We start from the raw sequence: 6426 nt of genomic DNA on the forward strand, positions 1-6426 counted from the left end.
GTGTATGTGTGAATGTGGTCATGTGTTAGTAAGTCCATTGCGACAATTAAACACAATGTTTCCTTTAAATCTTAATATTTACACCGTGATGCAGTAAAACATGTCAGTATAATAAACATAGTGTTGTAAATATGGTGATTATAAAGATTACTTAAAAAGTAATAACTGATTTCAAAATTTCTTCAAAAAAAAAAAAGATTATGTCTGAACGCCCGTCATTGCCTGGAAGACCATCTGCATCTTGATCAAATCCTGATTTCTAGATCTAGATCTGCGATGTCCAAAGCTAAAACTGCAGTTGTGTTGGTGAGCAAAAGAGAGCTTCACTGAAAGAAAAGTTTAGTTAACTAAATATGGCTTTATTTGTTAACAATTATCAAGTTCACAATCTTAATAAAATTGTCTGCAACATATTATCATAGCTCGTTAATTGAGAGTTCGATATTAATCATTTTCGGCAAATATGGAAAATATTTTTTTTGCTTATTTTATTACGTTGTTTTGATTAAAACCATTTCAATTCTGAAAAAAATTGTTCGCAGAAGTAAATTGAGGGAAATCACCGACAACACTTCAATGATTTTTTAAAGTTCGAAACATATTAAACAATCCAAATACATATGTATGTCTTTCAGTGATCATGAACAAAAAAATCGCTGTCTCAGTGACTACTAAACAAAAGAAAATAAGAATATGTGTGTTGTTAGTCAGCACGAAAGCACCATTTCATTGTGCTTTTCTAATATTCTATTTACTAAATTAAATTAGTCATTACTAGAGGGCGGTCTTTCATGCACTTATTATTGGAAAATTTGCGTCTAAAACATGCTTACAAAATTTACCAAAATATTAAAAAAATATACACTTATATTTTTGTTCTGAGACACAAAATAACACTATGCAACAAATGAATACTTTTGGAAAAATACACGATCATGACAGTATAGGTTTGATTATACTACCAAAGGGTAGTAAAACCCTATACTCATTTTGTCCACTTTGGTGACCAATTTTTTTATGGTCCCCCAAAGATTCTGAAAAACTGTGGGCCCTCAAAAAATGGTTTCATCAGTTTTTGGCCAACAGCTAATTTAGACTTGGTGATACCGCTTAACTTTATATTGCAATAATATAACTAAGAGTCCGTCAGACAAATTTTGTTAAAATTTTTTCTCCAAAAATAGCTTTTTCATGCATTTTTTTGGAAAAAATATAGGAATAAAAAATTTGTTTTTCACTTTTTTTAGAATAATTTCCAGGGACTCCTAATTTTTCACTAACAATATTTGGCAAAGTTGTAACTACGGTAAATGTAAATAACTCTTGTGAACATATCAATACAATCTGAACACATCAATACACTCTATGATATAGCTCACAAAGATCACTTTGTATCTTAAAAATGTTCGTTGCTTACTATTTTTTGACGCTAAAACAAAGATTTGTTGTTAAAAAAAGTATGTTCGAGTGTATATATATATTTGTATTGCACAGCAAATAATTATCAGTATGATCCATCACGTTACCCAATCTTGATTACGCAAGACTGGCTTGATTCAATATATGAAAAAAAATTTGAAAGTGGCCAAGGTTTGTGGAACTTCTGAAGAGTAAATATAAGCTTTTTATATATGTTTTTGATATCGATGGAAACCTTATGAATTCAAGATTGACATTTTAGTAAAATGAATTAATTTTGTGTTTTATCGGACTCATTTACCTTAAAAACTAAAAAGATTTTAAAATAGTGATTTTCCATCAAGAAAAATATAAAATTTGAATTAATGTAAAATTTGAACGGTTACACTCATAACAATAAAATTTGGAAGTAATATACATAGATCTAAATGCTCTTAAGTCAATTGCATTACTATTGTTGCCATTCTTTGTTTTCAAACACCAAAATTAATAAAACGGGGAAAATGTGTTCCAAAAACAAAGTTTTTTTTAGAAAAGTGAACACTTTGACGTTATTTACACTATGATAGCAAAAACGTTTTGTATATATATATAAACAACATATTGGGTTATACAAATATGAAGTGTTTATGAGAATCGGATATTTGCGTTTTTAGAATTTTTTACTCAAACCTAAAAGTTTGTTTCAAAATTGGCCAAGTTTGGATAGGGCTGGGGGCTACAATGTCCGCTTAAGTTAGTCGAATTTTACTTTATACGTTTTTGCATTAAGTTCTCTTTCCAGATCATAAATAAATGTATATAGTCCCGACGAAATAATTGTTATCAGGTTTTTTTTCTTTAGAATTTTAACGCAAATATACATACGTCATATATAAAAAACAAATTTCGACCTTCCGTAGGCCCATCATATATAAAGTACGAAAAAAAGATCGAGCAAAATTTAAAAAAAAGTAAACCAAAATATCTCTTGAACTAAAAGAGATAATCTACAGATTTTTTGTAGACCTTCTCAAGGACTATCTATATTTTAATTTCAGCTCATTCGGATCTAAATGGCTTTTTGGCAATTTTTTTTAAATGTATTTTAATGTATTTTAACAAAAAAATTTAGTCCACTTGGTATATGGACGTTCGAGAAAAATCGTGCATTTGCATATAAATCCGCCCTAGTCATTATTTTAACACTGAATTTATCATGCAAATAGTTTATTGCTAATTTTTTCTTTTATTACTTACAGTCCACCTTAGAGATGTTTGAAAAAATAAAATCGAATAACCGGTTAATCGTTAATATGAGCTTTCGTAATTTAAAACGAAACAACACACCAATTAGCCTGTTGATATGAAAACATTTTGTCAATGGACTGACAATGTTACACATGTGTGTCTATTTCATTCTTTAAAAATAATTAAATACAAAAAGCGGCAGAAGAATTCTTTATATGTAGGATATGTAAGCGAGTGTTTGACATTTTGCAAGGAAAAGCATACGTTAAGGCGTTTTTTGAATTGTTGTTTTAAAATGTACACGTACATCCATACTTACACACATAGACATTTAGTCAGCTATTTTGTTTTGTTTTATTTTTACAATAACAATGTTACAGCCTAAGGGTTGCCAGATGTCTGATTTATATACAATATATTCAAACTGTTGTAATACATAGTACATATGTACATATTTATGTATTTATGAATATAATTGCATTAGGGTACATATAACACATAGAGCGGAAACTCTCCTGTCAAAGACCTAACTCAGTTGTCAAAAACCTAAGTGGTGAGAAAGTATTTGTAAATAAAACTATGTGAAAACAAAAACCACACTCGTATGTGTGATTATTTTGAGTAAAATTTAGGTTTGAGTTTTTTCTAGTTTTTTTCATTTTAAAAATTTTAATTTTCCACATCCATGCTGTGTAGATCAGCGGTTCTCACAAGCGTTTGCTTCACGACCTCCGACCCTTTTCATTGAACGCAAAATCTACTTTTTCACATTCTTATATAACAACACAAGAACATTGAAATTGCTTCCATTATTTGGGAATAAACTCTTAAAAAATTAGGAAGTCAAAATTATTTTTTTATTTTTAGAAATAACTAAATTTTTAGAATAAAAAATGAGAAATCAAAATTAATATTTAGATAAGACAAATTAAAGATGAGAAATCCAATTCAATATTTGGAAAATAGTAATTCAGAAAAAAAAAATATTGAAAAAAATTTAAATTCAAATCAATATTGAAAAACTACAAATTTAAATCAGAATATCAAAATAATATTGAGAAAAAAATATTTAAAATTGAGAAATAGAAATTAATATTAAGAAAACACACATTGAAATTGAGAATATAAAAATTAACGTCGTTAAATTAACAAAATTTCATGCAATTTTTAAATATTTGTTTTTATAAAATACATGAATGCATGTCAACATCCACATCAATTTGTATATTCTTAACATAAAGTTAACTTTTTGAATACTACTTTAGATTTATCAATCTCAGTTGGAGTTTTCTCAATATTAACTAGCTTTTCTGAATTACAATATTTATTTTCTCAATATTGAATTGAATTTACCAACTTCAATTTGTATTTAAAAATATTAATTTGGATTCTCAATTTCAATTTGGTTTTTCTCAATTTCAACTTGTAGTTTAAAATACCAGGTAAAGAGTTAATAAATAATATTGTAAAAAATATATATAAATTGTTTAATAGTTTTACTCAAAGATTGGTGAACAACCTACTTTCACCACACCCCTCAAACACACATAGTTGTAAAAAAGCGACCTTAAAAATTATAACAAAATTTTATTACAATTACAGAGAAGGTAGTTCACAAAAATATGTCAATGACAATTGACTATGTCTAGAACAATATCCAATAATTCCACTTTTCGATTCAGTCAAAAAATCCAACATTTTCATTTTAATTATTTATTCATAGAATATATCAGGTATATCATCGACACACGGATATCTAGAATATAATTAATATAATGAAAAAGATATTTTGAATCAAAGTTGAGCAATAGTAAAATTTGTTTTCGTCAAATTAAAATTGGAAAATAAATTAGAATACGTTGTTTGAGCTTGATGGTTTCCTGAAGTCTACGCGTCATTCCTGAAATGTTTATACGGACCCCTATAGGGCCGCGGACACCTATTTGAGAACCGTTGGTGTAGATCATGAACTTTCATAGTTGTTCATGATCTACACCAACGGTTCTCAAATGGTTGTCCGAGGTTCTCAAATGGGGTCCGTATAAACATTTCAGGATTGACTGCTTTTTCAGTTCTTCGAATGAAAACTGGGGGGTTATTCGATTCGAAACGAAACACTTCGAAATACAATGTATAAAGCATACAAATTCGAACGAATTTCTTTTCGAATCGAATAGCATAAAAACCCTCCTGACTAACTGAAAATGTGTATAGAAATCAAGCGAAAATATTTGTAAAACTAAATAAATTCTTAATTCATAAATAAGTTCCTCTGAAACTAATTTTAAAATTGTACTAAACGAAGTGATTCAGAATAACTATAAGTATTTGCGGCTCCAATAAAACTGAATTGCTATATGAGAGATATGGTCAACGTATTTTGGAAAAAAAATCGGGTTAAAAGAAAATATTCCCGATTTTGACTCATGGTATGTCCGACTTACTATGACGTTATATACGTCATTGCAAAGGTATTCAAAATAGTAATCCAGATATATATAAAAAACTAGCTGTCCCGGCAAAAGTTGTTCTGCCATAGCTCACACAAAGTTTGAAGACACGCACTATAATACTACTCCAGATATGTATTGTAGGTGCCATGCCCATGGTACCTATATAGGTCAATTGTGAATCTAAACCATACAGGGACCCATTCAAACACACACAACAAATTTCATCGAAATCAGCCCAGCCGTTAAGGAGGAGTTCAGTTACTAACACACGTACAGAAGTCTAAGTTTTCGTGATTTTTTCCTTATATCGAAACTGAATATATTGCGAATATATTGATGTAAAAATCTTGTATGTAAGTTATTTGGGGGTTACGGAAAGTTGATTTCAACATGCAGACATTGCTATATCGACTCCGTTACCTATAACGATACAAAATTTATCGATGGCTTAATATTGAAAGGTCGTATCTCATCTTTTAGTTACTTTACAGGAAAAGAAAAAAACTGAATAAAATCTGAAAGTAAAAAAACAACTAAAAATGTTTAATACAGTAAAACCTTGATAATCCGGATAATTGATTGCAGACCCTAATTCGGATTATCAAATTATCCGGACTACCTAATAAAAAATTTAAACATTGTTCTTGTATTAAAAATGTTTTTAAAACACATATCTAATGATATATTATATTGATGAATCATGTACATAAATAAATGAATACATTTAAAAATGACATTTATAGTATGTATTTACATTTTCTAAAAAAGTATTAACATATTTCAATTCTACAAGTCAAGAAAATTTATTTTACTTGGTAAAATAGTCATTCAATATTGTTTGTCGAGAATAGTTTAAACTTTCTTTCCAAAGTTTGTATGAAATCCGGATTATAAAATTATAAAAATGCAATCAATCTGGATTATAGAGTACACAATGTATCGAAAATCATGTTCGGATTACCGAATAATCCGGATAAACGCCCTTCGGATTATCAAGGTTTTACTGTATATCAAAAAATACTTTTAGAAAAGTTGTTTGTTTTAATATAAACCAAAAAATATGCATTGAACATTAAATTAGTTAGCGCTTTTTCTTTAAAACTATTTTTGAAATGAGTTAGGGCTTTTCTTTTAATTACTGTAAATCTGTTATTCGTCAACATATTAAACTAATTTTTTTAAGAGAGGTGTACTTGAGTTTTGTCTACCAGAATAAGTCAAAAACCTGATTTTGAAAAAAAAGTAGATACGACCTTTCTATATTCAGCCATCGATATATACTTTGTGGGAATGACAAACTTATATATAAGTACCCTTACCAATC

At 28.4% G+C, this 6426-nt stretch overlaps 1 protein-coding gene across 2 annotated transcripts in view; it reads left to right on the forward strand.

Moving 5' to 3' along the window:
* Nucleotides 1-6426, forward strand: part of Tk (Tachykinin) — a 98367-nt gene that overhangs the window by 11629 nt on the left and 80312 nt on the right. The window lies entirely within an intron of this gene.

Source organism: Calliphora vicina, chromosome 1, assembly GCF_958450345.1.
Source record: "Calliphora vicina chromosome 1, idCalVici1.1, whole genome shotgun sequence".
In the NCBI taxonomy this organism is placed as follows: Eukaryota; Metazoa; Arthropoda; class Insecta; order Diptera; family Calliphoridae; genus Calliphora; species Calliphora vicina.